The following is a 22,407-nucleotide window of genomic DNA, read 5'->3' on the forward strand; positions in this document are numbered from 1 at the left end:
CCAACACCGTTCTGTTGATGCATTCCATTTTCAAACGTATTCATTTATGAACCAGTAGTTAGAAGTAGAAAAGTACTAACAGAAACCATAAAGCTCTTCTACAGCCACACCACACTGGATATGCTCAATTTCATCTGATCTAGGAAGCTAAGCAGTGTTGGGCCTGGTTAGTACTTGGATGGGAGACCACCTGGGAATAGAAGGTGCTGTAGATATTTTTAATCTACCAACACCGTTCTGTTGATGCATTCCATTTTCAAACGTATTCATTTATGAACCAGTAGTTAGAAGTAGAAAAGTTCTAACAGAAAAAATAATGCTCATCTACAGCCACACCACACTGGATACGCCCAATCTCATCTGATCTTGGAAGCTAAGCAGTTTTGGGCCTGGTTAGTACTTGGATGGGAGACCACCTGGGAATACAAGGTGCTGTAGATATTTTTATACTACCAACACCGTTCTGTTGATGCATTCCATTTTCAAACGTATTCATTTATGAACCAGTAGTTAGAAGTAGAAAAGTTCAAACAGAAACCACAAAGCTCATCTACAGCCACACCACACTGGATACGCCAAATCTCATCTGATCTTGGAAGCTAAGCAGTGTTGGGCCTGGTCAGTACTTGGATGGGAGACCACCTGGGAATACAAGGTACTGTAGATATTTTTATACTGCCAACACCGTTCTGTTGATGCATTCCATTTTCAAACGTATTCATTTATGAACCAGTAGTCAGAAGTAGAAAAGTTCTAACAGAAACCATAAAGCTCATCTACAGCCACACCACACTGGATACGCCCAACCTCATCTGATCTTGTTAGCTAAGCAGTGTTGGGCCTGGTTAGTACTTGGATGGGAGACCACCTGGGAATACAAGGTGCTGTAGATATTTTTATACTGCCAACACCGTTCTGTTGATGCATTCACTTTTCAAATGTATTCATTTATGAACCAGTAGTTAGAAGTAGAAAAGTTCTAACAGAAACCACAAAGCTCATCTACAGCCACACCACACTGGATACGCCCAATCTCATCTGATCTTGGAAGCTAAGCAGTGTTGGGCCTGGTTAGTACTTGGATGGGAGACCACCTGGGAATACAAAGTGCTGTATATATTTTTATACTGCCAACACCGTTCTGTTGATGCATTCCATTTTCAAACGTATTCATTTATGAACCAGTAGTTAGAAGTAGAAAAGTTCTAACAGAAACCACAAAGCTCATCTACATCCACACCACACTGGATACGCCCAATCTCATCTGATCTTGGAAGCTAAACAGTGTTGGGCCTGGTTAGTACTTGGATGGGAGACCACCTGGGAATACAAGGTGCTGTAGATATTTTTATACTGCCAACACCGTTCTGTTGATGCATTCCATTTTCAAACGTATTCATTTATGAACCAGTAGTTAGAAGTAGAAAAGTTCTAACAGAAACCACAAAGTTCATCTACAGCCACACCACACTGGATACGCCCAATCTCATCTGATCTTGGAAGCTAAGCAGTGTTGGGCCTGCTTAGTACTTGGATGGGAGACCACCTGGAATACAAGGTGCTGTAGATATTTTTATACTGCCAACACCGTTCTGTTGATGCATTCCATTTTCAAACGTATTCATTTATGAACCAGTAGTTAGAAGTAGAAAAGTTCTAACAGAAACCACAAAGTTCATCTACAGCCACACCACACTGGATACGCCCAATCACATCTGATCTTGGAAGCTAAGCAGTGTTGGGCCTGGTTAGTACTTGGATGGGAGACCACCTGGGAATACAAGGTGCTGTAGATATTTTTATACTGCCAACACCGTTCTGTTGATGCATTCCATTTTCAAACGTATTCATTTATGAACCAGTAGTTAGAAGTAGAAAAGTTCTAACAGAAACCACAAAGCTCATCTACATCCACACCACACTGGATACGCCCAATCTCATCTGATCTTGGAAGCTAAGCAGTGTTGGGCCTGGTTAGTACTTGGATGGGAGACCACCTGGGAATACAAGGTGCTGTAGATATTTTTATACTGCCAACACCGTTCTGTTGATGCATTCACTTTTCAAATGTATTCATTTATGAACCAGTAGTTAGAAGTAGAAAAGTTCTAACAGAAACCACAAAGCTCATCTACATCCACACCACACTGGATACGCCCAATCTCATCTGATCTTGGAAGCTAAACAGTGTTGGGCCTGGTCAGTACTTGTATGGGAGACCACCTGGGAATACAAGGTGCTACTTGTATGGGAAACCACCTGGGAATACAAGGTGCTGTAGATATTTTTATACTGCCAACACCGTTCTGTTGATGCATTCCATTTTCAAACGTATTCATTTATTAACCAGTAGTTAGAAGTAGAAAAGTTCTAACAGAAACCACAAAGTTCATCTACAGCCACACCACACTGGATACGCCCAATCTCATCTGATCTTGGAAGCTAAGCAGTGTTGGGCCTGGTTAGTACTTGGATGGGAGACCATCTGGGAATACAAAGTGCTGTATATATTTTTATACTGCCAACACCGTTCTGTTGATGCATTCCATTTTCAAACGTATTCATTTATGAACCAGTAGTTAGAAGTAGAAAAGTTCTAACAGAAACCACAAAGCTCATCTACAGCCACACCACACTGGATACGCCCAATCTCATCTGATCTTGGAAGCTAAGCAGTGTTGAGCCTCGTTAGTACTTGGATGGGAGACCACCTGGGAATACAAGTTGCTGTAGATATTTTTAAACTGCCAACACCGTTCTGTTGATGCATTCCATTTTCAAACGTATTCATTTATGAACCAGTAGTTAGAAGTAGAAAAGTTCTAACAGAAACCACTAACCTCATCTACAGCCACACCACACTGGATACGCCCAATCTCATCTGATCTTGGAAGCTAAGCAGTGTTGGGCCTGGTTAGTACTTGGATGGGAGACCACCTGGGAATACAAGGTGCTGTAGATATTTTTTTTATACTGCCAACACCGTTCTGTTGATGCATTCCATTTTCAAACGTATTCATTTATGAACCAGTAGTTAGAAGTAGAAAAGTTCTAACAGAAACCACTAAGCTCATCTACAGCCACACCACACTGGATACGCCCAATCTCATCTGATCTTGGAAGCTAAGCAGTGTTGAGCCTGGTTAGTACTTGGATGGGAGACCACCTGGGAATACAAGTTGCTGTAAATATTTTTAAACTGCCAACACCGTTCTGTTGATGCATTCCATTTTCAAACGTATTCATTTATGAACCAGTAGTTAGAAGTAGAAAAGTTCTAACAGAAACCACTAAGCTCATCTACAGCCACACCACACTGGATACGCCCAATCTCATCTGATCTTGGAAGCTAAGCAGTGTTGGGCCTGCTTAGTACTTGGATGGGAGACCACCTGGGAATACAAGGTGCTGTAGATATTTTTTTTATACTGCCAACACCGTTCTGTTGATGCATTCCATTTTCAAACGTATTCATTTATGAACCAGTAGTTAGAAGTAGAAAAGTTCTAACAGAAACCACAAAGTTCATCTACAGCCACACCACACTGGATACGCCCAATCACATCTGATCTTGGAAGCTAAGCAGTGTTGGGCCTGGTTAGTACTTGGATGGGAGACCACCTGGGAATACAAGGTGCTGTAGATATTTTTATACTACCAACACCGTTCTGTTGATGCATTCCATTTTCAAACGTATTCATTTATGAACCAGTAGTTAGAAGTAGAAAAGTTCTAACAGAAACCACTAAGCTCATCTACAGCCACACCACACTGGATACGCCCAATCTCATCTGATCTTGGAAGCTAAGCAGTGTTGGGCCTGGTTAGTACTTGGATGGGAGACCACCTGGGAATACAAGGTGCTGTAGATATTTTTTTTTATACTGCCAACACCGTTCTGTTGATGCATTCCATTTTCAAACGTATTCATTTATGTACCAGTAGTTAGAAGTAGAAAAGTTCTAACAGAAACCACAAAGTTCATCTAAAGCCACACCACACTGGATACGCCCAATCACATCTGATCTTGGAAGCTAAGCAGTGTTGGGCCTGGTTAGTACTTGGATGGGAGACCACCTGGGAATACAAGGTGCTGTAGATATTTTTATACTACCAACACCGTTCTGTTGATGCATTCCATTTTCAAACGTATTCATTTATGAACCAGTAGTTAGAAGTAGAAAAGTACTAACAGAAACCATAAAGCTCTTCTACAGCCACACCACACTGGATATGCTCAATTTCATCTGATCTAGGAAGCTAAGCAGTGTTGGGCCTGGTTAGTACTTGGATGGGAGACCACCTGGGAATAGAAGGTGCTGTAGATATTTTTAATCTACCAACACCGTTCTGTTGATGCATTCCATTTTCAAACGTATTCATTTATGAACCAGTAGTTAGAAGTAGAAAAGTTCTAACAGAAAAAATAATGCTCATCTACAGCCACACCACACTGGATACGCCCAATCTCATCTGATCTTGGAAGCTAAGCAGTTTTGGGCCTGGTTAGTACTTGGATGGGAGACCACCTGGGAATACAAGGTGCTGTAGATATTTTTATACTACCAACACCGTTCTGTTGATGCATTCCATTTTCAAACGTATTCATTTATGAACCAGTAGTTAGAAGTAGAAAAGTTCAAACAGAAACCACAAAGCTCATCTACAGCCACACCACACTGGATACGCCAAATCTCATCTGATCTTGGAAGCTAAGCAGTGTTGGGCCTGGTCAGTACTTGGATGGGAGACCACCTGGGAATACAAGGTACTGTAGATATTTTTATACTGCCAACACCGTTCTGTTGATGCATTCCATTTTCAAACGTATTCATTTATGAACCAGTAGTCAGAAGTAGAAAAGTTCTAACAGAAACCATAAAGCTCATCTACAGCCACACCACACTGGATACGCCCAATCTCATCTGATCTTGTTAGCTAAGCAGTGTTGGGCCTGGTTAGTACTTGGATGGGAGACCACCTGGGAATACAAGGTGCTGTAGATATTTTTATACTGCCAACACCGTTCTGTTGATGCATTCACTTTTCAAATGTATTCATTTATGAACCAGTAGTTAGAAGTAGAAAAGTTCTAACAGAAACCACAAAGCTCATCTACAGCCACACCACACTGGATACGCCCAATCTCATCTGATCTTGGAAGCTAAGCAGTGTTGGGCCTGGTTAGTACTTGGATGGGAGACCACCTGGGAATACAAAGTGCTGTATATATTTTTATACTGCCAACACCGTTCTGTTGATGCATTCCATTTTCAAACGTATTCATTTATGAACCAGTAGTTAGAAGTAGAAAAGTTCTAACAGAAACCACAAAGCTCATCTACATCCACACCACACTGGATACGCCCAATCTCATCTGATCTTGGAAGCTAAACAGTGTTGGGCCTGGTTAGTACTTGGATGGGAGACCACCTGGGAATACAAGGTGCTGTAGATATTTTTATACTGCCAACACCGTTCTGTTGATGCATTCCATTTTCAAACGTATTCATTTATGAACCAGTAGTTAGAAGTAGAAAAGTTCTAACAGAAACCACAAAGTTCATCTACAGCCACACCACACTGGATACGCCCAATCTCATCTGATCTTGGAAGCTAAGCAGTGTTGGGCCTGCTTAGTACTTGGATGGGAGACCACCTGGAATACAAGGTGCTGTAGATATTTTTATACTGCCAACACCGTTCTGTTGATGCATTCCATTTTCAAACGTATTCATTTATGAACCAGTAGTTAGAAGTAGAAAAGTTCTAACAGAAACCACAAAGTTCATCTACAGCCACACCACACTGGATACGCCCAATCACATCTGATCTTGGAAGCTAAGCAGTGTTGGGCCTGGTTAGTACTTGGATGGGAGACCACCTGGGAATACAAGGTGCTGTAGATATTTTTATACTGCCAACACCGTTCTGTTGATGCATTCCATTTTCAAACGTATTCATTTATGAACCAGTAGTTAGAAGTAGAAAAGTTCTAACAGAAACCACAAAGCTCATCTACATCCACACCACACTGGATACGCCCAATCTCATCTGATCTTGGAAGCTAAGCAGTGTTGGGCCTGGTTAGTACTTGGATGGGAGACCACCTGGGAATACAAGGTGCTGTAGATATTTTTATACTGCCAACACCGTTCTGTTGATGCATTCACTTTTCAAATGTATTCATTTATGAACCAGTAGTTAGAAGTAGAAAAGTTCTAACAGAAACCACAAAGCTCATCTACATCCAAACCACACTGGATACGCCCAATCTCATCTGATCTTGGAAGCTAAACAGTGTTGGGCCTGGTCAGTACTTGTATGGGAGACCACCTGGGAATACAAGGTGCTACTTGTATGGGAAACCACCTGGGAATACAAGGTGCTGTAGATATTTTTATACTGCCAACACCGTTCTGTTGATGCATTCCATTTTCAAACGTATTCATTTATTAACCAGTAGTTAGAAGTAGAAAAGTTCTAACAGAAACCACAAAGTTCATCTACAGCCACACCACACTGGATACGCCCAATCTCATCTGATCTTGGAAGCTAAGCAGTGTTGGGCCTGGTTAGTACTTGGATGGGAGACCATCTGGGAATACAAAATGCTGTATATATTTTTATACTGCCAACACCGTTCTGTTGATGCATTCCATTTTCAAACGTATTCATTTATGAACCAGTAGTTAGAAGTAGAAAAGTTCTAACAGAAACCACAAAGCTCATCTACAGCCACACCACACTGGATACGCCCAATCTCATCTGATCTTGGAAGCTAAACAGTGTTGGGCCTGGTTAGTACTTGGATGGGAGACCACCTGGGAATACAAGGTGCTGTAGATATTTTTATACTGCCAACACCGTTCTGTTGATGCATTCCATTTTCAAACGTATTCATTTATGAACCAGTAGTTAGAAGTAGAAAAGTTCTAACAGATACCATAAAGCTCATCTACAGCCACACCACACTGGATACGCCCAATCTCATCTGGTCTTGGAAGCTAAGCTGTGTTGCGCCTGGTTAGTACTTGTATGTGGGACCACCTGGGAATACAAGGTGCTGTAGATATTTTTATACTGCCAACACCGTTCTGTTGATGCATTCCATTTTCAAACGTATTCATTTATGAACCAGTAGTTAGAAGTAGAAAAGTTCTAACAGAAACCACAAAGCTCATCTACAGCCACACCACACTGGATTCGCCCAATCTCATCTGATCTTGGAAGCTAAGCAGTGTATTGTGCCTGGTTAGTACTTGGATGGGAGACCACCTGGGAATACAAGGTGCTGTAGATATTTTTATACTGCCAACACCGTTCTGTTGATGCATTCCATTTTAAAACGTATTCATTTATGAACCAGTAGTTAGAAGTAGAAAAGTTCTAACAGAAACCACAAAGTTCATCTACAGCCACACCACACTGGATACGCCCAATCACATCTGATCTTGGAAGCTAAGCAGTGTTGGGCCTGGTTAGTACTTGGATGGGTGACCACCTGGGAATACAAGGTGCTGTAGATATTTTTATACTGCCAACACCGTTCTGTTGATGCATTCCATTTTCAAACGTATTCATTTATGAACCAGTAGTTAGAAGTAGAAAAGTTCTAACAGAAACCACAAAGCTCATCTACATCCACACCACACTGGATACGCCCAATCTCATCTGATCTTGGAAGCTAAGCAGTGTTGGGCCTGGTTAGTACTTGGATGGGAGACCACCTGGGAATACAAGGTGCTGTAGATATTTTTATACTGCCAACACCGTTCTGTTGATGCATTCACTTTTCAAATGTATTCATTTATGAACCAGTAGTTAGAAGTAGAAAAGTTCTAACAGAAACCACAAAGCTCATCTACAGCCACACCACACTGGATACGCCCAATCTCATCTGATCTTGGAAGCTAAGCAGTGTTGGGCCTGGTTAGTACTTGGATGGGAGACCACCTGGGAATACAAAGTGCTGTATATATTTTTATACTGCCAACACCGTTCTGTTGATGCATTCCATTTTCAAACGTATTCATTTATGAACCAGTAGTTAGAAGTAGAAAAGTTCTAACAGAAACCACAAAGCTCATCTACAGCCACACCACACTGGATACGCCCAATCTCATCTGATCTTGGAAGCTAAACAGTGTTGGGCCTGGTTAGTACTTGGATGGGAGACCACCTGGGAATACAAGGTGCTGTAGATATTTTTATACTGCCAACACCGTTCTGTTGATGCATTCCATTTTCAAACGTATTCATTTATGAACCAGTAGTTAGAAGTAGAAAAGTTCTAACAGAAACCACAAAGTTCATCTACAGCCACACCACGCTGGATACGCCCAATCTCATCTGATCTTGGAAGCTAAGCAGTGTTGGGCCTGCTTAGTACTTGGATGGGAGACCACCTGGAATACAAGGTGCTGTAGATATTTTTATACTGCCAACACCGTTCTGTTGATGCATTCCATTTTCAAACGTATTCATTTATGAACCAGTAGTTAGAAGTAGAAAAGTTCTAACAGAAACCACAAAGCTCATCTACATCCACACCACACTGGATACGCCCAATCTCATCTGATCTTGGAAGCTAAGCAGTGTTGGGCCTGGTTTGTACTTGGATGGGAGAACACCTGGGAATACAAGGTGCTGTAGATATTTTTATACTGCCAACACCGTTCTGTTGATGCATTCACTTTTCAAATGTATTCATTTATGAACCAGTAGTTAGAAGTAGAAAAGTTCTAACAGAAACCACAAAGCTCATCTACAGCCACACCACACTGGATACGCCCAATCTCATCTGATCTTGGAAGCTAAGCAGTGTTGGGCCTGGTCAGTACTTGTATGGGAGACCACCTGGGAATACAAGGAGCTGTAGATATTTTTATACTGCTAACACCGTTCTGTTGATGCATTCCATTTTCAAACGTATTCATTTATTAACCAGTAGTTAGAAGTAGAAAAGTTCTAACAGAAACCACAAAGTTCATCTACAGCCACACCACACTGGGTACGCCCAATCTCATCTGATCTTGGAAGCTAAGCAGTGTTGGGCCTGGTTAGTACTTGGATGGGAGACCATCTGGGAATACAAAGTGCTGTATATATTTTTATACTGCCAACACCGTTCTGTTGATGCATTCCATTTTCAAACGTATTCATTTATGAACCAGTAGTTAGAAGTAGAAAAGTTCTAACAGAAACCACATAGCTCATCTACAGCAACACCACACTGGATACGCCCAATCTCATCTGATCTTGGAAGCTAAACAGTGTTGGGCCTGGTTAGTACTTGGATGGGAGACCACCTGGGAATACAAGGTGCTGTAGATATTTTTATACTGCCAACACCGTTCTGTTGATGCATTCCATTTTCAAACGTATTCATTTATGAACCAGTAGTTAGAAGTAGAAAAGTTCTAACAGATACCATAAAGCTCATCTACAGCCACACCACACTAAATATGCCCAATCTCATCTGATCTTGGAAGCTAAACAGTGTTGGGCCTGGTTAGTACTTGGATGGGAGACCACCTGGGAATACAAGGTGCTGTAGATATTTTAATACTGCCAACACCGTTCTGTTGATGCATTCCATTTTCAAACGTATTCATTTATGAACCAGTAGTTAGAAGTAGAAAAGTTCTAACAGAAACCACAAAGCTCTTCTACAGCCACACCACACTGGATACGCCCAATCTCATCTGATCTTGGAAGCTAAGCAGTGTTGGGCCTGGTTAGTACTTGGATGGGAGACCATCTGGGAATACAAAGTGCTGTATATATTTTTATACTGCCAACACCGTTCTGTTGATGCATTCCATTTTCAAACGTATTCATTTATGAACCAGTAGTTAGAAGTAGAAAAGTTCTAACAGAAACCACAAAGCTCATCTACAGCCACACCACACTGGATACGCCCAATCTCATCTGATCTTGGAAGCTAAACAGTGTTGGACCTGGTTAGTACTTGGATGGGAGACCACCTGGGAATACAAGGTGCTGTAGATATTTTTATACTGCCAACACCGTTCTGTTGATGCATTCCATTTTCAAACGTATTCATTTATGAACCAGTAGTTAGAAGTAGAAAAGTTCTAACAGAAACCACAAAGCTCATCTACAGCCACACCACACTGGATACGCCCAATCTCATCTGATCTTGGAAGCTAAGCAGTGTTGGGCCTGGTTAGTACTTGGATGGGAGACCACCTGGGAATACAAGGTGCTGTAGATATTTTTATACTGCCAACACCGTTCTGTTGATGCATTTACTTTTCAAATGTATTCATTTATGAACCAGTAGTTAGAAGTAGAAAAGTTCTAACAGAAACCACAAAGTTCATCTAAAGCCACACCACACTGGATACGCCCAATCACATCTGATCTTGGAAGCTAAGCAGTGTTGGGCCTGGTTAGTACTTGGATGGGAGACCACCTGGGAATACAAGGTGCTGTAGATATTTTTATACTACCAACACCGTTCTGTTGATGCATTCCATTTTCAAACGTATTCATTTATGAACCAGTAGTTAGAAGTAGAAAAGTACTAACAGAAACCATAAAGCTCTTCTACAGCCACACCACACTGGATATGCTCAATTTCATCTGATCTAGGAAGCTAAGCAGTGTTGGGCCTGGTTAGTACTTGGATGGGAGACCACCTGGGAATAGAAGGTGCTGTAGATATTTTTAATCTACCAACACCGTTCTGTTGATGCATTCCATTTTCAAACGTATTCATTTATGAACCAGTAGTTAGAAGTAGAAAAGTTCTAACAGAAAAAATAATGCTCATCTACAGCCACACCACACTGGATACGCCCAATCTCATCTGATCTTGGAAGCTAAGCAGTTTTGGGCCTGGTTAGTACTTGGATGGGAGACCACCTGGGAATACAAGGTGCTGTAGATATTTTTATACTACCAACACCGTTCTGTTGATGCATTCCATTTTCAAACGTATTCATTTATGAACCAGTAGTCAGAAGTAGAAAAGTTCTAACAGAAACCATAAAGCTCATCTACAGCCACACCACACTGGATGCGCCCAATCTCATCTGATCTTGTTAGCTAAGCAGTGTTGGGCCTGGTTAGTACTTGGATGGGAGACCACCTGGGAATACAAGGTGCTGTAGATATTTTTATACTGCCAACACTGTTCTGTTGATGCATTCCATTTTCAAACGTATTCATTTATGAACCAGTAGTTAGAAGTAGAAAAGTTCTAACAGAAACCACAAAGCTCATCTACAGCTACACCACACTGGATACGCCCAATCTCATCTGATCTTGGAAGCTAAGCAGTGTTGGGCCTGGTTAGTACTTGGATGGGAGACCACCTGGGAATACAAAGTGCTGTATATATTTTTATACTGCCAACACCGTTCTGTTGATGCATTCCATTTTCAAACGTATTCATTTATGAACCAGTAGTTAGAAGTAGAAAAGTTCTAACAGAAACCACAAAGCTCATCTACATCCACACCACACTGGATACGCCCAATCTCATCTGATCTTGGAAGCTAAACAGTGTTGGGCCTGGTTAGTACTTGGATGGGAGACCACCTGGGAATACAAGGTGCTGTAGATATTTTTATACTGCCAACACCGTTCTGTTGATGCATTCCATTTTCAAACGTATTCATTTATGAACCAGTAGTTAGAAGTAGAAAAGTTCTAACAGAAACCACAAAGTTCATCTACAGCCACACCGCACTGGATACGCCCAATCTCATCTGATCTTGGAAGCTAAGCAGTGTTGGGCCTGCTTAGTACTTGGATGGGAGACCACCTGGAATACAAGGTGCTGTAGATATTTTTATACTGCCAACACCGTTCTGTTGATGCATTCCATTTTCAAACGTATTCATTTATGAACCAGTAGTTAGAAGTAGAAAAGTTCTAACAGAAACCACAAAGTTCATCTACAGCCACACCACACTGGATACGCCCAATCACATCTGATCTTGGAAGCTAAGCAGTGTTGGGCCTGGTTAGTACTTGGATGGGAGACCACCTGGGAATACAAGGTGCTGTAGATATTTTTATACTGCCAACACCGTTCTGTTGATGCATTCCATTTTCAAACGTATTCATTTATGAACCAGTAGTTAGAAGTAGAAAAGTTCTAACAGAAACCACAAAGCTCATCTACATCCACACCACACTGGATACGCCCAATCTCATCTGATCTTGGAAGCTAAGCAGTGTTGGGCCTGGTTAGTACTTGGATGGGAGACCACCTGGGAATACAAGGTGCTGTAGATATTTTTATACTGCCAACACCGTTCTGTTGATGCATTCACTTTTCAAATGTATTCATTTATGAACCAGTAGTTAGAAGTAGAAAAGTTCTAACAGAAACTACAAAGCTCATCTACATCCACACCACACTGGATACGCCCAATCTCATCTGATCTTGGAAGCTAAACAGTGTTGGGCCTGGTCAGTACTTGTATGGGAGACCACCTGGGAATACAAGGTGCTACTTGTATGGGAAACCACCTGGGAATACAAGGTGCTGTAGATATTTTTATACTGCCAACACCGTTCTGTTGATGCATTCCATTTTCAAACGTATTCATTTATTAACCAGTAGTTAGAAGTAGAAAAGTTCTAACAGAAACCACAAAGTTCATCTACAGCCACACCACACTGGATACGCCCAATCTCATCTGATCTTGGAAGCTAAGCAGTGTTGGGCCTGGTTAGTACTTGGATGGGAGACCATCTGGGAATACAAAGTGCTGTATATATTTTTATACTGCCAACACCGTTCTGTTGATGCATTCCATTTTCAAACGTATTCATTTATGAACCAGTAGTTAGAAGTAGAAAAGTTCTAACAGAAACCACAAAGCTCATCTACAGCCACACCACACTGGATACGCCCAATCTCATCTGATCTTGGAAGCTAAACAGTGTTGGGCCTGGTTAGTACTTGGATGGGAGACCACCTGGGAATACAAGGTGCTGTAGATATTTTTATACTGCCAACACCGTTCTGTTGATGCATTCCATTTTCAAACGTATTCATTTATGAACCAGTAGTTAGAAGTAGAAAAGTTCTAACAGATACCATAAAGCTCATCTACAGCCACACCACACTGGATACGCCCAATCTCATCTGGTCTTGGAAGCTAAGCTGTGTTGCGCCTGGTTAGTACTTGTATGGGGGACCACCTGGGAATACAAGGTGCTGTAGATATTTTTATACTGCCAACACCGTTCTGTTGATGCATTCCATTTTCAAACGTATTCATTTATGAACCAGTAGTTAGAAGTAGAAAAGTTCTAACAGAAACCACAAAGCTCATCTACAGCCACACCACACTGGATTCGCCCAATCTCATCTGATCTTGGAAGCTAAGCAGTGTATTGTGCCTGGTTAGTACTTGGATGGGAGACCACCTGGGAATACAAGGTGCTGTAGATATTTTTATACTGCCAACACCGTTCTGTTGATGCATTCCATTTTAAAACGTATTCATTTATGAACCAGTAGTTAGAAGTAGAAAAGTTCTAACAGAAACCACAAAGTTCATCTACAGCCACACCACACTGGATACGCCCAATCACATCTGATCTTGGAAGCTAAGCAGTGTTGGGCCTGGTTAGTACTTGGATGGGTGACCACCTGGGAATACAAGGTGCTGTAGATATTTTTATACTGCCAACACCGTTCTGTTGATGCATTCCATTTTCAAACGTATTCATTTATGAACCAGTAGTTAGAAGTAGAAAAGTTCTAACAGAAACCACAAAGCTCATCTACATCCACACCACACTGGATACGCCCAATCTCATCTGATCTTGGAAGCTAAGCAGTGTTGGGCCTGGTTAGTACTTGGATGGGAGACCACCTGGGAATACAAGGTGCTGTAGATATTTTTATACTGCCAACACCGTTCTGTTGATGCATTCACTTTTCAAATGTATTCATTTATGAACCAGTAGTTAGAAGTAGAAAAGTTCTAACAGAAACCACAAAGCTCATCTACAGCCACACCACACTGGATACGCCCAATCTCATCTGATCTTGGAAGCTAAGCAGTGTTGGGCCTGGTTAGTACTTGGATGGGAGACCACCTGGGAATACAAAGTGCTGTATATACTTTTATACTGCCAACACCGTTCTGTTGATGCATTCCATTTTCAAACGTATTCATTTATGAACCAGTAGTTAGAAGTAGAAAAGTTCTAACAGAAACCACAAAGCTCATCTACAGCCACACCACACTGGATACGCCCAATCTCATCTGATCTTGGAAGCTAAACAGTGTTGGGCCTGGTTAGTACTTGGATGGGAGACCACCTGGGAATACAAGGTGCTGTAGATATTTTTATACTGCCAACACCGTTCTGTTGATGCATTCCATTTTCAAACGTATTCATTTATGAACCAGTAGTTAGAAGTAGAAAAGTTCTAACAGAAACCACAAAGTTCATCTACAGCCACACCACGCTGGATACGCCCAATCTCATCTGATCTTGGAAGCTAAGCAGTGTTGGGCCTGCTTAGTACTTGGATGGGAGACCACCTGGAATACAAGGTGCTGTAGATATTTTTATACTGCCAACACCGTTCTGTTGATGCATTCCATTTTCAAACGTATTCATTTATGAACCAGTAGTTAGAAGTAGAAAAGTTCTAACAGAAACCACAAAGTTCATCTACAGCCACACCACACTGGATACGCCCAATCACATCTGATCTTGGAAGCTAAGCAGTGTTGGGCCTGGTTAGTACTTGGATGGGAGACCACCTGGGAATACAAGGTGCTGTAGATATTTTTATACTGCCAACACCGTTCTGTTGATGCATTCCATTTTCAAACGTATTCATTTATGAACCAGTAGTTAGAAGTAGAAAAGTTCTAACAGAAACCACAAAGCTCATCTACATCCACACCACACTGGATACGCCCAATCTCATCTGATCTTGGAAGCTAAGCAGTGTTGGGCCTGGTTTGTACTTGGATGGGAGAACACCTGGGAATACAAGGTGCTGTAGATATTTTTATACTGCCAACACCGTTCTGTTGATGCATTCACTTTTCAAATGTATTCATTTATGAACCAGTAGTTAGAAGTAGAAAAGTTCTAACAGAAACCACAAAGCTCATCTACAGCCACACCACACTGGATACGCCCAATCTCATCTGATCTTGGAAGCTAAGCAGTGTTGGGCCTGGTCAGTACTTGTATGGGAGACCACATGGGAATACAAGGTGCTACTTGTATGGGAGACCACCTGGGAATACAAGGAGCTGTAGATATTTTTATACTGCCAACACCGTTCTGTTGATGCATTCCATTTTCAAACGTATTCATTTATTAACCAGTAGTTAGAAGTAGAAAAGTTCTAACAGAAACCACAAAGTTCATCTACAGCCACACCACACTGGATACGCCCAATCTCATCTGATCTTGGAAGCTAAGCAGTGTTGGGCCTGGTTAGTACTTGGATGGGAGACCATCTGGGAATACAAAGTGCTGTATATATTTTTATACTGCCAACACCGTTCTGTTGATGCATTCCATTTTCAAACGTATTCATTTATGAACCAGTAGTTAGAAGTAGAAAAGTTCTAACAGAAACCACATAGCTCATCTACAGCCACACCACACTGGATACGCCCAATCTCATCTGATCTTGGAAGCTAAACAGTGTTGGGCCTGGTTAGTACTTGGATGGGAGACCACCTGGGAATACAAGGTGCTGTAGATATTTTTATACTGCCAACACCGTTCTGTTGATGCATTCCATTTTCAAACGTATTCATTTATGAACCAGTAGTTAGAAGTAGAAAAGTTCTAACAGATACCATAAAGCTCATCTACAGCTACACCACACTAAATATGCCCAATCTCATCTGATCTTGGAAGCTAAACAGTGTTGGGCCTGGTTAGTACTTGGATGGGAGACCACCTGGGAATACAAGGTGCTGTAGATATTTTTATACTGCCAACACCGTTCTGTTGATGCATTCCATTTTCAAACGTATTCATTTATGAACCAGTAGTTAGAAGTAGAAAAGTTCTAACAGAAACCACAAAGCTCTTCTACAGCCACACCACACTGGATACGCCCAATCTCATCTGATCTTGGAAGCTAAGCAGTGTTGGGCCTGGTTAGTACTTGGATGGGAGACCATCTGGGAATACAAAGTGCTGTATATATTTTTATACTGCCAACACCGTTCTGTTGATGCATTCCATTTTCAAACGTATTCATTTATGAACCAGTAGTTAGAAGTAGAAAAGTTCTAACAGAAACCACAAAGCTCATCTACAGCCACACCACACTGGATACGCCCAATCTCATCTGATCTTGGAAGCTAAACAGTGTTGGACCTGGTTAGTACTTGGATGGGAGACCACCTGGGAATACAAGGTGCTGTAGATATTTTTATACTGCCAACACCGTTCTGTTGATGCATTCCATTTTCAAATGTATTCATTTATGAACCAGTAGTTAGAAGTAGAAAAGTTCAAACAGAAACCACAAAGTTCATCTACAGCCACACCACACTGGATACGCCCAATCTCATCTGATCTTGGAAGCTAAGCAGTGTTGGGCCTGGTCAGTACTTGTATGGGAGACCACCTGGGAATACAAGGTGCTCTAGATATTTTTATACTGCCAACACCGTTCTGTTGATGCATTCCATTTTCAAACATATTCATTTGTTAACCAGTAGTTAGAAGTAGAAAAGTTCTAACAGAAACCACAAAGTTCATCTACAGCTACACCACACTGGATACGCCCAATCTCATCTGATCTTGGAAGCTAAGCAGTGTTGGGCCTGGTTAGTACTTGGATGGGAGACCACCTGGGAATACAAGGTGCTGTAGATATTTTTATACTGCCAACACCGTTCTGTTGATGCATTCCATTTTCAAACGTATTCATTTATGAACCAGTAGTTAGAAGTAGAAAAGTTCTAACAGAAACCACAAAGCTCATCTACAGCCACATCACACTGGATATGCCCAATCTCATCTGTTCTTGGAAGCTAAACAGTGTTGGGCCTGGTTAGTACTTGGATGGGAGACCACCTGGGAATACAAGGTGCTGTAGATATTTTTATACTGCCAACACCGTTCTGTTGATGCATTCCATTTTCAAACGTATTCATTTATGAACCAGTAGTTAGAAGTAGAAAAGTTCTAACAGAAACCATAAAGCTCATCTACAGCCACACCACACTGGATACGCCCAATCTCATCTGATCTTGGAAGCTAAGCAGTGTTGGGCCTGGTTAGTACTTGAATGGGAGACCACCTGGGAATACAAGGTGCTGTAGATAATTTTATACTGCCAACACCGTTCTGTTGATGCATTCCATTTTCAAATGTATTCATTTATGAACCAGTAGTTAGAAGTAGAAAAGTTCTAACAGAAACCACAAAGTTCATCTACAGGCACACCACACTGGATACGCCCAATCTCATCTGATCTTGGAAGCTAAGCAGTGTTGGTCCTGGTTAATACTTGGATGGGAGACCACCTGGGAATACAAGGTGCTGTAGATATTTTTATACTACCAACACCGTTCTGTTGATGCATTCCATTTTCAAACGTGTTCATTTATGAACCAGTAGTTAGAAGTAGAAAAGTTCTAACAGAAACCACAAAGTTCATCTACAGGCACACCACACTGGATACGCCCAATCTCATTTGATCTTGGAAGCTAAGCAGTGTTGGGCCTGGTTAGTACTTGGATGGGAGACCACCTGGGAATACAAGGTGCTGTAGATATTTTTATACTACCAACACCGTTCTGTTGATGCATTCCCTTTTCAAACGTGTTCATTTATGAACCAGTAGTTAGAAGTAGAAAAGTTCTAACAGAAACCATAAAGCTCATCTACAGCCACACCATACTGGATACGCCCAATCTCATCTGATCTTGGAAGCTAAGCAGTGTTGGGCCTGGTTAGTACTTGGATGGGAGACCACCTGGGAATACAAGGTGCTGTAGATAATTTTATACTGCCAACACAGTTCTGTTGATGCATTCCATTTTCAAACGTATTCATTTATGAACCAGTAGTTAGAAGTAGAAAAGTTCTAACAGAAACCACAAAGTTCATCTACAACCACACCACACTGGATATGCCCAATCTCATCTGATCTTGGAAGCTAAGCAGTGTTGGGCCTGGATAGTACTTGGATGGGAGACCACCTGGGAATACAAGGTACTGTAGATATTTTTTTTTATACTGCCAACACCGTTCTGTTGATGCATTCCATTTTCAAACGTATTCATTTATGAACCAGTAGTTAGAAGTAGAAAAGTTCTAACAGAAACCACAAAGCTCATCTACAGCCACACCACACTGGATACGCCCAATCTCATCTGATCTTGGAAGCTAAGCAGTGTTGGGCCTGGTCAGTACTTGTATGGGAGACCACCTGGGAATACAAGGTGCTACTTGTATGGGAGACCACCAGGGAATACAAGGAGCTGTAGATATTTTTATACTGCCAACACCGTTCTGTTGATGCATTCCATTTTCAAACGTATTCATTTATTAACCAGTAGTTAGAAGTAGAAAAGTTCTAACAGAAACCACAAAGTTCATCTACAGCCACACCACACTGGATACGCCCAATCTCATCTGATCTTGGAAGCTAAGCAGTGTTGGGCCTGGTTAGTACATGGATGGGAGACCATCTGGGAATACAAAGTGCTGTATATATTTTTATACTGCCAACACCGTTCTGTTGATGCATTCCATTTTCAAACGTATTCATTTATGAACCAGTAGTTAGAAGTAGAAAAGTTCTAACAGAAACCACATAGCTCATCTACAGCCACACCACACTGGATACGCCCAATCTCATCTGATCTTGGAAGCTAAACAGTGTTGGGCCTGGTTAGTACTTGGATGGGAGACCACCTGGGAATACAAGGTGCTGTAGATATTTTTATACTGCCAACACCGTTCTGTTGATGCATTCCATTTTCAAACGTATTCATTTATGAACCAGTAGTTAGAAGTAGAAAAGTTCTAACAGATACCATAAAGCTCATCTACAGCCACACCACACTAAATATGCCCAATCTCATCTGATCTTGGAAGCTAAACAGTGTTGGGCCTGGTTAGTACTTGAATGGGAGACCACCTGGGAATACAAGGTGCTGTAGATATTTTTATACTGCCAACACCGTTCTGTTGATGCATTCCATTTTCAAACGTATTCATTTATGAACCAGTAGTTAGAAGTAGAAAAGTTCTAACAGAAACCACAAAGCTCATCTACAGCCACATCACACTGGATATGCCCAATCTCATCTGTTCTTGGAAGCTAAACAGTGTTGGGCCTGGTTAGTACTTGGATGGGAGACCACCTGGGAATACAAGGTGCTGTAGATATTTTTATACTGCCAACACCGTTCTGTTGATGCATTCCATTTTCAAACGTATTCATTTATGAACCAGTAGTTAGAAGTAGAAAAGTTCTAACAGAAACCATAAAGCTCATCTACAGCCACACCACACTGGATACGCCCAATTTCATCTGATCTTGGAAGCTAAGCAGTGTTGGGCCTGGTTAGTACTTGAATGGGAGACCACCTGGGAATACAAGGTGCTGTAGATAATTTTATACTGCCAACACCGTTCTGTTGATGCATTCCATTTTCAAATGTATTCATTTATGAACCAGTAGTTAGAAGTAGAAAAGTTCTAACAGAAACCACAAAGTTCATCTACAGGCACACCACACTGGATACGCCCAATCTCATCTGATCTTGGAAGCTAAGCAGTGTTGGTCCTGGTTAGTACTTGGATGGGAGACCACCTGGGAATACAAGGTGCTGTAGATATTTTTATACTACCAACACCGTTCTGTTGATGCATTCCATTTTCAAACGTGTTCATTTATGAACCAGTAGTTAGAAGTAGAAAAGTTCTAACAGAAACCACAAAGTTCATCTACAGGCACACCACACTGGATACGCCCAATCTCATCTGATCTTGGAAGCTAAGCAGTGTTGGGCCTGGTTAGTACTTGGATGGGAGACCACCTGGGAATACAAGGTGCTGTAGATATTTTTATACTACCAACACCGTTCTGTTGATGCATTCCCTTTTCAAACGTGTTCATTTATGAACCAGTAGTTAGAAGTAGAAAAGTTCTAACAGAAACCATAACGCTCATCTACAGCCACACCATACTGGATACGCCCAATCTCATCTGATCTTGGAAGCTAAGCAGTGTTGGGCCTGGTTAGTACTTGGATGGGAGACCACCTGGGAATACAAGGTGTTGTAGATAATTTTATACTGCCAACACAGTTCTGTTGATGCATTCCATTTTCAAACGTATTCATTTATGAACCAGTAGTTAGAAGTAGAAAAGTTCTAACAGAAACCACAAAGTTAATCTACAGCCACACTACACTGGATACGCCCAATCTCATCTGATCTTGGAAGCTAAGCAGTGTTGGGCCTGGATAGTACTTGGATGGGAGACCACCTGGGAATACAAGGTACTGTAGATATTTTTTTTTATACTGCCAACACCGTTCTGTTGATGCATTCCATTTTCAAACGTATTCATTTATGAACCAGTAGTTAGAAGTAGAAAAGTTCTAACAGAAACCACAAAGCTCATCTACAGCCACACCACACTGGATACGCCCAATCTCATCTGATCTTGGAAGCTAAGCAGTGTTGGGCCTGGTCAGTACTTGTATGGGAGACCACCTGGGAATACAAGGTGCTACTTGTATGGGAGACCACCTGGGAATACAAGGAGCTGTAGATATTTTTATACTGCCAACACCGTTCTGTTGATGCATTCCATTTTCAAACGTATTCATTTATTAACCAGTAGTTAGAAGTAGAAAAGTTCTAACAGAAACCACAAAGTTCATCTACAGCCACACCACACTGGATACGCCCAATCTCATCTGATCTTGGAAGCTAAGCAGTGTTGGGCCTGGTTAGTACTTGGATGGGAGACCATCTGGGAATACAAAGTGCTGTATATATTTTTATACTGCCAACACCGTTCTGTTGATGCATTCCATTTTCAAACGTATTCATTTATGAACCAGTAGTTAGAAGTAGAAAAGTTCTAACAGAAACCACATAGCTCATCTACAGCCACACCACACTGGATACGCCCAATCTCATCTGATCTTGGAAGCTAAACAGTGTTGGGCCTGGTTAGTACTTGGATGGGAGACCACCTGGGAATACAAGGTGCTGTAGATATTTTTATACTGCCAACACCGTTCTGTTGATGCATTCCATTTTCAAACGTATTCATTTATGAACCAGTAGTTAGAAGTAGAAAAGTTCTAACAGATACCATAAAGCTCATCTACAGCCACACCACACTAAATATGCCCAATCTCATCTGATCTTGGAAGCTAAACAGTGTTGGGCCTGGTTAGTACTTGGATGGGAGACCACCTGGGAATACAAGGTGCTGTAGATATTTTTATACTGCCAACACCGTTCTGTTGATGCATTCCATTTTCAAACGTATTCATTTATGAACCAGTAGTTAGAAGTAGAAAAGTTCTAACAGAAACCACAAAGCTCTTCTACAGCCACACCACACTGGATACGCCAAATCTCATCTGATCTTGGAAGCTAAGCAGTGTTGGGCCTGGTTAGTACTTGGATGGGAGACCATCTGGGAATACAAAGTGCTGTATATATTTTTATACTGCCAACACCGTTCTGTTGATGCATTCCATTTTCAAACGTATTCATTTATGAACCAGTAGTTAAAAGTAGAAAAGTTCTAACAGAAACCACAAAGCTCATCTACAGCCACACCACACTGGATACGCCCAATCTCATCTGATCTTGGAAGCTAAACAGTGTTGGACCTGGTTAGTACTTGGATGGGAGACCACCTGGGAATACAAGGTGCTGTAGATATTTTTATACTGCCAACACCGTTCTGTTGATGCATTCCATTTTCAAACGTATTCATTTATGAACCAGTAGTTAGAAGTAGAAAAGTTCTAACAGATACCATAAAGCTCATCTACAGCCACACCACACTAAATATGCCCAATCTCATCTGATCTTGGAAGCTAAACAGTGTTGGGCCTGGTTAGTACTTGGATGGGAGACCACCTGGGAATACAAGGTGCTGTAGATATTTTTATACTGCCAACACCGTTCTGTTGATGCATTCCATTTTCAAACGTATTCATTTATGAACCAGTAGTTAGAAGTAGAAAAGTTCTAACAGAAACCACAAAGCTCATCTACAGCCACACCACACTGGATACGCCCAATCTCATCTGATCTTGGAAGCTAAGCAGTGTTGGGCCTGATTAGTACTTGGATGGGAGACCACCTGGGAATACAAGGTGCTGTAGATATTTTTATACTGCCAACACCGTTCTGTTGATGCATTTA

General features: G+C 41.4%; 62 non-coding genes and 36 pseudogenes across 62 annotated transcripts; all 98 read left to right on the forward strand.

Moving 5' to 3' along the window:
* The first annotated feature begins 96 nt into the window (after positions 1 to 96).
* LOC134894737 (5S ribosomal RNA) lies at positions 97 to 215 on the forward strand (annotated as a pseudogene).
* Positions 216 to 322: 107 nt separating this feature from the next.
* On the forward strand, positions 323 to 441 carry LOC135065499 (5S ribosomal RNA). Its single transcript, XR_010251779.1, has one exon. It is a non-coding gene; the product is annotated as a 5S ribosomal RNA (ribosomal RNA).
* A 107-nt stretch (positions 442 to 548) lies between these two features.
* LOC134886805 (5S ribosomal RNA) lies at positions 549 to 667 on the forward strand. The gene has a single exon (XR_010170879.1). It is a non-coding gene; the product is annotated as a 5S ribosomal RNA (ribosomal RNA).
* Positions 668 to 774: 107 nt separating this feature from the next.
* Positions 775 to 893, forward strand: LOC134889101 (5S ribosomal RNA; annotated as a pseudogene).
* A 107-nt stretch (positions 894 to 1,000) lies between these two features.
* LOC134884351 (5S ribosomal RNA) lies at positions 1,001 to 1,119 on the forward strand. Its single transcript, XR_010168502.1, has one exon. It is a non-coding gene; the product is annotated as a 5S ribosomal RNA (ribosomal RNA).
* Positions 1,120 to 1,226: 107 nt separating this feature from the next.
* Positions 1,227 to 1,345, forward strand: LOC135068407 (5S ribosomal RNA). The gene has a single exon (XR_010254610.1). It is a non-coding gene; the product is annotated as a 5S ribosomal RNA (ribosomal RNA).
* Positions 1,346 to 1,452: 107 nt separating this feature from the next.
* LOC134889162 (5S ribosomal RNA) lies at positions 1,453 to 1,570 on the forward strand (annotated as a pseudogene).
* A 107-nt stretch (positions 1,571 to 1,677) lies between these two features.
* LOC134901543 (5S ribosomal RNA) lies at positions 1,678 to 1,796 on the forward strand. The gene has a single exon (XR_010175032.1). It is a non-coding gene; the product is annotated as a 5S ribosomal RNA (ribosomal RNA).
* A 107-nt stretch (positions 1,797 to 1,903) lies between these two features.
* On the forward strand, positions 1,904 to 2,022 carry LOC135064662 (5S ribosomal RNA). The gene has a single exon (XR_010250965.1). It is a non-coding gene; the product is annotated as a 5S ribosomal RNA (ribosomal RNA).
* Positions 2,023 to 2,129: 107 nt separating this feature from the next.
* LOC134897401 (5S ribosomal RNA) lies at positions 2,130 to 2,248 on the forward strand (annotated as a pseudogene).
* Positions 2,249 to 2,391: 143 nt separating this feature from the next.
* Positions 2,392 to 2,510, forward strand: LOC134886404 (5S ribosomal RNA). The gene has a single exon (XR_010170488.1). It is a non-coding gene; the product is annotated as a 5S ribosomal RNA (ribosomal RNA).
* Positions 2,511 to 2,617: 107 nt separating this feature from the next.
* LOC134889602 (5S ribosomal RNA) lies at positions 2,618 to 2,736 on the forward strand (annotated as a pseudogene).
* A 107-nt stretch (positions 2,737 to 2,843) lies between these two features.
* Positions 2,844 to 2,962, forward strand: LOC135063728 (5S ribosomal RNA). Its single transcript, XR_010250052.1, has one exon. It is a non-coding gene; the product is annotated as a 5S ribosomal RNA (ribosomal RNA).
* A 110-nt stretch (positions 2,963 to 3,072) lies between these two features.
* On the forward strand, positions 3,073 to 3,191 carry LOC134890368 (5S ribosomal RNA; annotated as a pseudogene).
* Positions 3,192 to 3,298: 107 nt separating this feature from the next.
* Positions 3,299 to 3,417, forward strand: LOC135061092 (5S ribosomal RNA). The gene has a single exon (XR_010247484.1). It is a non-coding gene; the product is annotated as a 5S ribosomal RNA (ribosomal RNA).
* A 110-nt stretch (positions 3,418 to 3,527) lies between these two features.
* LOC134901544 (5S ribosomal RNA) lies at positions 3,528 to 3,646 on the forward strand. The gene has a single exon (XR_010175033.1). It is a non-coding gene; the product is annotated as a 5S ribosomal RNA (ribosomal RNA).
* Positions 3,647 to 3,753: 107 nt separating this feature from the next.
* On the forward strand, positions 3,754 to 3,872 carry LOC135063740 (5S ribosomal RNA). Its single transcript, XR_010250063.1, has one exon. It is a non-coding gene; the product is annotated as a 5S ribosomal RNA (ribosomal RNA).
* Positions 3,873 to 3,983: 111 nt separating this feature from the next.
* LOC135069594 (5S ribosomal RNA) lies at positions 3,984 to 4,102 on the forward strand. The gene has a single exon (XR_010255773.1). It is a non-coding gene; the product is annotated as a 5S ribosomal RNA (ribosomal RNA).
* Positions 4,103 to 4,209: 107 nt separating this feature from the next.
* LOC134894738 (5S ribosomal RNA) lies at positions 4,210 to 4,328 on the forward strand (annotated as a pseudogene).
* Positions 4,329 to 4,435: 107 nt separating this feature from the next.
* Positions 4,436 to 4,554, forward strand: LOC135065500 (5S ribosomal RNA). Its single transcript, XR_010251780.1, has one exon. It is a non-coding gene; the product is annotated as a 5S ribosomal RNA (ribosomal RNA).
* A 107-nt stretch (positions 4,555 to 4,661) lies between these two features.
* Positions 4,662 to 4,780, forward strand: LOC134886806 (5S ribosomal RNA). Its single transcript, XR_010170880.1, has one exon. It is a non-coding gene; the product is annotated as a 5S ribosomal RNA (ribosomal RNA).
* Positions 4,781 to 4,887: 107 nt separating this feature from the next.
* Positions 4,888 to 5,006, forward strand: LOC135069680 (5S ribosomal RNA). Its single transcript, XR_010255856.1, has one exon. It is a non-coding gene; the product is annotated as a 5S ribosomal RNA (ribosomal RNA).
* A 107-nt stretch (positions 5,007 to 5,113) lies between these two features.
* LOC134884352 (5S ribosomal RNA) lies at positions 5,114 to 5,232 on the forward strand. Its single transcript, XR_010168503.1, has one exon. It is a non-coding gene; the product is annotated as a 5S ribosomal RNA (ribosomal RNA).
* Positions 5,233 to 5,339: 107 nt separating this feature from the next.
* On the forward strand, positions 5,340 to 5,458 carry LOC135068408 (5S ribosomal RNA). The gene has a single exon (XR_010254611.1). It is a non-coding gene; the product is annotated as a 5S ribosomal RNA (ribosomal RNA).
* A 107-nt stretch (positions 5,459 to 5,565) lies between these two features.
* LOC134889163 (5S ribosomal RNA) lies at positions 5,566 to 5,683 on the forward strand (annotated as a pseudogene).
* Positions 5,684 to 5,790: 107 nt separating this feature from the next.
* Positions 5,791 to 5,909, forward strand: LOC134901545 (5S ribosomal RNA). Its single transcript, XR_010175034.1, has one exon. It is a non-coding gene; the product is annotated as a 5S ribosomal RNA (ribosomal RNA).
* A 107-nt stretch (positions 5,910 to 6,016) lies between these two features.
* Positions 6,017 to 6,135, forward strand: LOC135064663 (5S ribosomal RNA). Its single transcript, XR_010250966.1, has one exon. It is a non-coding gene; the product is annotated as a 5S ribosomal RNA (ribosomal RNA).
* Positions 6,136 to 6,242: 107 nt separating this feature from the next.
* Positions 6,243 to 6,361, forward strand: LOC134897442 (5S ribosomal RNA; annotated as a pseudogene).
* Positions 6,362 to 6,504: 143 nt separating this feature from the next.
* On the forward strand, positions 6,505 to 6,623 carry LOC134892145 (5S ribosomal RNA; annotated as a pseudogene).
* A 107-nt stretch (positions 6,624 to 6,730) lies between these two features.
* LOC134901997 (5S ribosomal RNA) lies at positions 6,731 to 6,849 on the forward strand. The gene has a single exon (XR_010175471.1). It is a non-coding gene; the product is annotated as a 5S ribosomal RNA (ribosomal RNA).
* Positions 6,850 to 6,956: 107 nt separating this feature from the next.
* On the forward strand, positions 6,957 to 7,075 carry LOC134896118 (5S ribosomal RNA; annotated as a pseudogene).
* A 107-nt stretch (positions 7,076 to 7,182) lies between these two features.
* LOC134893328 (5S ribosomal RNA) lies at positions 7,183 to 7,303 on the forward strand (annotated as a pseudogene).
* Positions 7,304 to 7,410: 107 nt separating this feature from the next.
* Positions 7,411 to 7,529, forward strand: LOC134900885 (5S ribosomal RNA). The gene has a single exon (XR_010174387.1). It is a non-coding gene; the product is annotated as a 5S ribosomal RNA (ribosomal RNA).
* Positions 7,530 to 7,636: 107 nt separating this feature from the next.
* LOC135064664 (5S ribosomal RNA) lies at positions 7,637 to 7,755 on the forward strand. The gene has a single exon (XR_010250967.1). It is a non-coding gene; the product is annotated as a 5S ribosomal RNA (ribosomal RNA).
* A 107-nt stretch (positions 7,756 to 7,862) lies between these two features.
* LOC134884353 (5S ribosomal RNA) lies at positions 7,863 to 7,981 on the forward strand. Its single transcript, XR_010168504.1, has one exon. It is a non-coding gene; the product is annotated as a 5S ribosomal RNA (ribosomal RNA).
* Positions 7,982 to 8,088: 107 nt separating this feature from the next.
* Positions 8,089 to 8,207, forward strand: LOC134901998 (5S ribosomal RNA). The gene has a single exon (XR_010175472.1). It is a non-coding gene; the product is annotated as a 5S ribosomal RNA (ribosomal RNA).
* A 107-nt stretch (positions 8,208 to 8,314) lies between these two features.
* On the forward strand, positions 8,315 to 8,432 carry LOC134890894 (5S ribosomal RNA; annotated as a pseudogene).
* Positions 8,433 to 8,539: 107 nt separating this feature from the next.
* Positions 8,540 to 8,658, forward strand: LOC134891350 (5S ribosomal RNA; annotated as a pseudogene).
* A 107-nt stretch (positions 8,659 to 8,765) lies between these two features.
* On the forward strand, positions 8,766 to 8,884 carry LOC134884285 (5S ribosomal RNA). Its single transcript, XR_010168437.1, has one exon. It is a non-coding gene; the product is annotated as a 5S ribosomal RNA (ribosomal RNA).
* Positions 8,885 to 8,991: 107 nt separating this feature from the next.
* On the forward strand, positions 8,992 to 9,110 carry LOC134889605 (5S ribosomal RNA; annotated as a pseudogene).
* A 107-nt stretch (positions 9,111 to 9,217) lies between these two features.
* LOC135063410 (5S ribosomal RNA) lies at positions 9,218 to 9,336 on the forward strand. Its single transcript, XR_010249743.1, has one exon. It is a non-coding gene; the product is annotated as a 5S ribosomal RNA (ribosomal RNA).
* Positions 9,337 to 9,443: 107 nt separating this feature from the next.
* LOC135070820 (5S ribosomal RNA) lies at positions 9,444 to 9,562 on the forward strand. The gene has a single exon (XR_010256971.1). It is a non-coding gene; the product is annotated as a 5S ribosomal RNA (ribosomal RNA).
* Positions 9,563 to 9,669: 107 nt separating this feature from the next.
* LOC134889610 (5S ribosomal RNA) lies at positions 9,670 to 9,788 on the forward strand (annotated as a pseudogene).
* A 107-nt stretch (positions 9,789 to 9,895) lies between these two features.
* LOC135063476 (5S ribosomal RNA) lies at positions 9,896 to 10,014 on the forward strand. Its single transcript, XR_010249806.1, has one exon. It is a non-coding gene; the product is annotated as a 5S ribosomal RNA (ribosomal RNA).
* A 107-nt stretch (positions 10,015 to 10,121) lies between these two features.
* LOC135063751 (5S ribosomal RNA) lies at positions 10,122 to 10,240 on the forward strand. The gene has a single exon (XR_010250074.1). It is a non-coding gene; the product is annotated as a 5S ribosomal RNA (ribosomal RNA).
* A 107-nt stretch (positions 10,241 to 10,347) lies between these two features.
* Positions 10,348 to 10,466, forward strand: LOC135069595 (5S ribosomal RNA). Its single transcript, XR_010255774.1, has one exon. It is a non-coding gene; the product is annotated as a 5S ribosomal RNA (ribosomal RNA).
* Positions 10,467 to 10,573: 107 nt separating this feature from the next.
* On the forward strand, positions 10,574 to 10,692 carry LOC134894740 (5S ribosomal RNA; annotated as a pseudogene).
* A 107-nt stretch (positions 10,693 to 10,799) lies between these two features.
* Positions 10,800 to 10,918, forward strand: LOC135065501 (5S ribosomal RNA). Its single transcript, XR_010251781.1, has one exon. It is a non-coding gene; the product is annotated as a 5S ribosomal RNA (ribosomal RNA).
* Positions 10,919 to 11,025: 107 nt separating this feature from the next.
* LOC135068314 (5S ribosomal RNA) lies at positions 11,026 to 11,144 on the forward strand. Its single transcript, XR_010254518.1, has one exon. It is a non-coding gene; the product is annotated as a 5S ribosomal RNA (ribosomal RNA).
* A 107-nt stretch (positions 11,145 to 11,251) lies between these two features.
* On the forward strand, positions 11,252 to 11,370 carry LOC134887335 (5S ribosomal RNA; annotated as a pseudogene).
* A 107-nt stretch (positions 11,371 to 11,477) lies between these two features.
* LOC135068409 (5S ribosomal RNA) lies at positions 11,478 to 11,596 on the forward strand. The gene has a single exon (XR_010254612.1). It is a non-coding gene; the product is annotated as a 5S ribosomal RNA (ribosomal RNA).
* Positions 11,597 to 11,703: 107 nt separating this feature from the next.
* LOC134889497 (5S ribosomal RNA) lies at positions 11,704 to 11,821 on the forward strand (annotated as a pseudogene).
* Positions 11,822 to 11,928: 107 nt separating this feature from the next.
* LOC134901546 (5S ribosomal RNA) lies at positions 11,929 to 12,047 on the forward strand. Its single transcript, XR_010175035.1, has one exon. It is a non-coding gene; the product is annotated as a 5S ribosomal RNA (ribosomal RNA).
* Positions 12,048 to 12,154: 107 nt separating this feature from the next.
* LOC135064666 (5S ribosomal RNA) lies at positions 12,155 to 12,273 on the forward strand. The gene has a single exon (XR_010250969.1). It is a non-coding gene; the product is annotated as a 5S ribosomal RNA (ribosomal RNA).
* A 107-nt stretch (positions 12,274 to 12,380) lies between these two features.
* LOC134897402 (5S ribosomal RNA) lies at positions 12,381 to 12,499 on the forward strand (annotated as a pseudogene).
* A 143-nt stretch (positions 12,500 to 12,642) lies between these two features.
* LOC134886406 (5S ribosomal RNA) lies at positions 12,643 to 12,761 on the forward strand. The gene has a single exon (XR_010170490.1). It is a non-coding gene; the product is annotated as a 5S ribosomal RNA (ribosomal RNA).
* Positions 12,762 to 12,868: 107 nt separating this feature from the next.
* On the forward strand, positions 12,869 to 12,987 carry LOC134901999 (5S ribosomal RNA). Its single transcript, XR_010175473.1, has one exon. It is a non-coding gene; the product is annotated as a 5S ribosomal RNA (ribosomal RNA).
* Positions 12,988 to 13,094: 107 nt separating this feature from the next.
* LOC134893522 (5S ribosomal RNA) lies at positions 13,095 to 13,213 on the forward strand (annotated as a pseudogene).
* Positions 13,214 to 13,320: 107 nt separating this feature from the next.
* Positions 13,321 to 13,441, forward strand: LOC134893329 (5S ribosomal RNA; annotated as a pseudogene).
* A 107-nt stretch (positions 13,442 to 13,548) lies between these two features.
* On the forward strand, positions 13,549 to 13,667 carry LOC134900886 (5S ribosomal RNA). The gene has a single exon (XR_010174388.1). It is a non-coding gene; the product is annotated as a 5S ribosomal RNA (ribosomal RNA).
* A 107-nt stretch (positions 13,668 to 13,774) lies between these two features.
* On the forward strand, positions 13,775 to 13,893 carry LOC135064667 (5S ribosomal RNA). The gene has a single exon (XR_010250970.1). It is a non-coding gene; the product is annotated as a 5S ribosomal RNA (ribosomal RNA).
* Positions 13,894 to 14,000: 107 nt separating this feature from the next.
* LOC134884354 (5S ribosomal RNA) lies at positions 14,001 to 14,119 on the forward strand. The gene has a single exon (XR_010168505.1). It is a non-coding gene; the product is annotated as a 5S ribosomal RNA (ribosomal RNA).
* A 107-nt stretch (positions 14,120 to 14,226) lies between these two features.
* Positions 14,227 to 14,345, forward strand: LOC134902000 (5S ribosomal RNA). Its single transcript, XR_010175475.1, has one exon. It is a non-coding gene; the product is annotated as a 5S ribosomal RNA (ribosomal RNA).
* A 107-nt stretch (positions 14,346 to 14,452) lies between these two features.
* Positions 14,453 to 14,570, forward strand: LOC134890895 (5S ribosomal RNA; annotated as a pseudogene).
* A 107-nt stretch (positions 14,571 to 14,677) lies between these two features.
* LOC134901547 (5S ribosomal RNA) lies at positions 14,678 to 14,796 on the forward strand. Its single transcript, XR_010175036.1, has one exon. It is a non-coding gene; the product is annotated as a 5S ribosomal RNA (ribosomal RNA).
* A 107-nt stretch (positions 14,797 to 14,903) lies between these two features.
* LOC134891351 (5S ribosomal RNA) lies at positions 14,904 to 15,022 on the forward strand (annotated as a pseudogene).
* A 107-nt stretch (positions 15,023 to 15,129) lies between these two features.
* LOC134895845 (5S ribosomal RNA) lies at positions 15,130 to 15,248 on the forward strand (annotated as a pseudogene).
* Positions 15,249 to 15,391: 143 nt separating this feature from the next.
* Positions 15,392 to 15,510, forward strand: LOC134886407 (5S ribosomal RNA). Its single transcript, XR_010170491.1, has one exon. It is a non-coding gene; the product is annotated as a 5S ribosomal RNA (ribosomal RNA).
* A 107-nt stretch (positions 15,511 to 15,617) lies between these two features.
* Positions 15,618 to 15,736, forward strand: LOC134902001 (5S ribosomal RNA). The gene has a single exon (XR_010175476.1). It is a non-coding gene; the product is annotated as a 5S ribosomal RNA (ribosomal RNA).
* Positions 15,737 to 15,843: 107 nt separating this feature from the next.
* Positions 15,844 to 15,962, forward strand: LOC134887051 (5S ribosomal RNA; annotated as a pseudogene).
* A 107-nt stretch (positions 15,963 to 16,069) lies between these two features.
* LOC134889611 (5S ribosomal RNA) lies at positions 16,070 to 16,188 on the forward strand (annotated as a pseudogene).
* A 107-nt stretch (positions 16,189 to 16,295) lies between these two features.
* LOC135063478 (5S ribosomal RNA) lies at positions 16,296 to 16,414 on the forward strand. The gene has a single exon (XR_010249807.1). It is a non-coding gene; the product is annotated as a 5S ribosomal RNA (ribosomal RNA).
* A 107-nt stretch (positions 16,415 to 16,521) lies between these two features.
* On the forward strand, positions 16,522 to 16,640 carry LOC134889328 (5S ribosomal RNA; annotated as a pseudogene).
* Positions 16,641 to 16,747: 107 nt separating this feature from the next.
* Positions 16,748 to 16,866, forward strand: LOC135058396 (5S ribosomal RNA). The gene has a single exon (XR_010244825.1). It is a non-coding gene; the product is annotated as a 5S ribosomal RNA (ribosomal RNA).
* Positions 16,867 to 16,973: 107 nt separating this feature from the next.
* Positions 16,974 to 17,092, forward strand: LOC134888651 (5S ribosomal RNA; annotated as a pseudogene).
* Positions 17,093 to 17,199: 107 nt separating this feature from the next.
* Positions 17,200 to 17,318, forward strand: LOC135058344 (5S ribosomal RNA). The gene has a single exon (XR_010244775.1). It is a non-coding gene; the product is annotated as a 5S ribosomal RNA (ribosomal RNA).
* Positions 17,319 to 17,425: 107 nt separating this feature from the next.
* Positions 17,426 to 17,544, forward strand: LOC134890680 (5S ribosomal RNA; annotated as a pseudogene).
* A 107-nt stretch (positions 17,545 to 17,651) lies between these two features.
* Positions 17,652 to 17,770, forward strand: LOC135066920 (5S ribosomal RNA). Its single transcript, XR_010253154.1, has one exon. It is a non-coding gene; the product is annotated as a 5S ribosomal RNA (ribosomal RNA).
* A 107-nt stretch (positions 17,771 to 17,877) lies between these two features.
* LOC135059321 (5S ribosomal RNA) lies at positions 17,878 to 17,996 on the forward strand. The gene has a single exon (XR_010245728.1). It is a non-coding gene; the product is annotated as a 5S ribosomal RNA (ribosomal RNA).
* A 107-nt stretch (positions 17,997 to 18,103) lies between these two features.
* Positions 18,104 to 18,222, forward strand: LOC134886482 (5S ribosomal RNA). The gene has a single exon (XR_010170563.1). It is a non-coding gene; the product is annotated as a 5S ribosomal RNA (ribosomal RNA).
* Positions 18,223 to 18,333: 111 nt separating this feature from the next.
* LOC134895604 (5S ribosomal RNA) lies at positions 18,334 to 18,452 on the forward strand (annotated as a pseudogene).
* Positions 18,453 to 18,595: 143 nt separating this feature from the next.
* On the forward strand, positions 18,596 to 18,714 carry LOC134891367 (5S ribosomal RNA; annotated as a pseudogene).
* Positions 18,715 to 18,821: 107 nt separating this feature from the next.
* Positions 18,822 to 18,940, forward strand: LOC134902002 (5S ribosomal RNA). The gene has a single exon (XR_010175477.1). It is a non-coding gene; the product is annotated as a 5S ribosomal RNA (ribosomal RNA).
* A 107-nt stretch (positions 18,941 to 19,047) lies between these two features.
* On the forward strand, positions 19,048 to 19,166 carry LOC134887022 (5S ribosomal RNA; annotated as a pseudogene).
* A 107-nt stretch (positions 19,167 to 19,273) lies between these two features.
* On the forward strand, positions 19,274 to 19,392 carry LOC134888652 (5S ribosomal RNA; annotated as a pseudogene).
* Positions 19,393 to 19,499: 107 nt separating this feature from the next.
* LOC135065343 (5S ribosomal RNA) lies at positions 19,500 to 19,618 on the forward strand. The gene has a single exon (XR_010251626.1). It is a non-coding gene; the product is annotated as a 5S ribosomal RNA (ribosomal RNA).
* A 107-nt stretch (positions 19,619 to 19,725) lies between these two features.
* LOC134885187 (5S ribosomal RNA) lies at positions 19,726 to 19,844 on the forward strand. The gene has a single exon (XR_010169308.1). It is a non-coding gene; the product is annotated as a 5S ribosomal RNA (ribosomal RNA).
* Positions 19,845 to 19,951: 107 nt separating this feature from the next.
* On the forward strand, positions 19,952 to 20,070 carry LOC135064192 (5S ribosomal RNA). Its single transcript, XR_010250505.1, has one exon. It is a non-coding gene; the product is annotated as a 5S ribosomal RNA (ribosomal RNA).
* Positions 20,071 to 20,177: 107 nt separating this feature from the next.
* On the forward strand, positions 20,178 to 20,296 carry LOC135064333 (5S ribosomal RNA). Its single transcript, XR_010250642.1, has one exon. It is a non-coding gene; the product is annotated as a 5S ribosomal RNA (ribosomal RNA).
* Positions 20,297 to 20,403: 107 nt separating this feature from the next.
* Positions 20,404 to 20,522, forward strand: LOC135067934 (5S ribosomal RNA). Its single transcript, XR_010254141.1, has one exon. It is a non-coding gene; the product is annotated as a 5S ribosomal RNA (ribosomal RNA).
* A 111-nt stretch (positions 20,523 to 20,633) lies between these two features.
* LOC134895605 (5S ribosomal RNA) lies at positions 20,634 to 20,752 on the forward strand (annotated as a pseudogene).
* A 143-nt stretch (positions 20,753 to 20,895) lies between these two features.
* Positions 20,896 to 21,014, forward strand: LOC134886408 (5S ribosomal RNA). Its single transcript, XR_010170492.1, has one exon. It is a non-coding gene; the product is annotated as a 5S ribosomal RNA (ribosomal RNA).
* Positions 21,015 to 21,121: 107 nt separating this feature from the next.
* LOC134902003 (5S ribosomal RNA) lies at positions 21,122 to 21,240 on the forward strand. The gene has a single exon (XR_010175478.1). It is a non-coding gene; the product is annotated as a 5S ribosomal RNA (ribosomal RNA).
* Positions 21,241 to 21,347: 107 nt separating this feature from the next.
* LOC135070821 (5S ribosomal RNA) lies at positions 21,348 to 21,466 on the forward strand. The gene has a single exon (XR_010256972.1). It is a non-coding gene; the product is annotated as a 5S ribosomal RNA (ribosomal RNA).
* A 107-nt stretch (positions 21,467 to 21,573) lies between these two features.
* On the forward strand, positions 21,574 to 21,692 carry LOC134893531 (5S ribosomal RNA; annotated as a pseudogene).
* Positions 21,693 to 21,799: 107 nt separating this feature from the next.
* On the forward strand, positions 21,800 to 21,918 carry LOC135063479 (5S ribosomal RNA). Its single transcript, XR_010249808.1, has one exon. It is a non-coding gene; the product is annotated as a 5S ribosomal RNA (ribosomal RNA).
* Positions 21,919 to 22,025: 107 nt separating this feature from the next.
* Positions 22,026 to 22,144, forward strand: LOC135070822 (5S ribosomal RNA). Its single transcript, XR_010256973.1, has one exon. It is a non-coding gene; the product is annotated as a 5S ribosomal RNA (ribosomal RNA).
* A 107-nt stretch (positions 22,145 to 22,251) lies between these two features.
* LOC134901157 (5S ribosomal RNA) lies at positions 22,252 to 22,370 on the forward strand. Its single transcript, XR_010174650.1, has one exon. It is a non-coding gene; the product is annotated as a 5S ribosomal RNA (ribosomal RNA).
* Positions 22,371 to 22,407: the final 37 nt, after the last annotated feature.

This window comes from Pseudophryne corroboree, chromosome 3 (genome assembly GCF_028390025.1).
Source record: "Pseudophryne corroboree isolate aPseCor3 chromosome 3, aPseCor3.hap2, whole genome shotgun sequence".
Taxonomy (NCBI): domain Eukaryota; kingdom Metazoa; phylum Chordata; class Amphibia; order Anura; family Myobatrachidae; genus Pseudophryne; species Pseudophryne corroboree.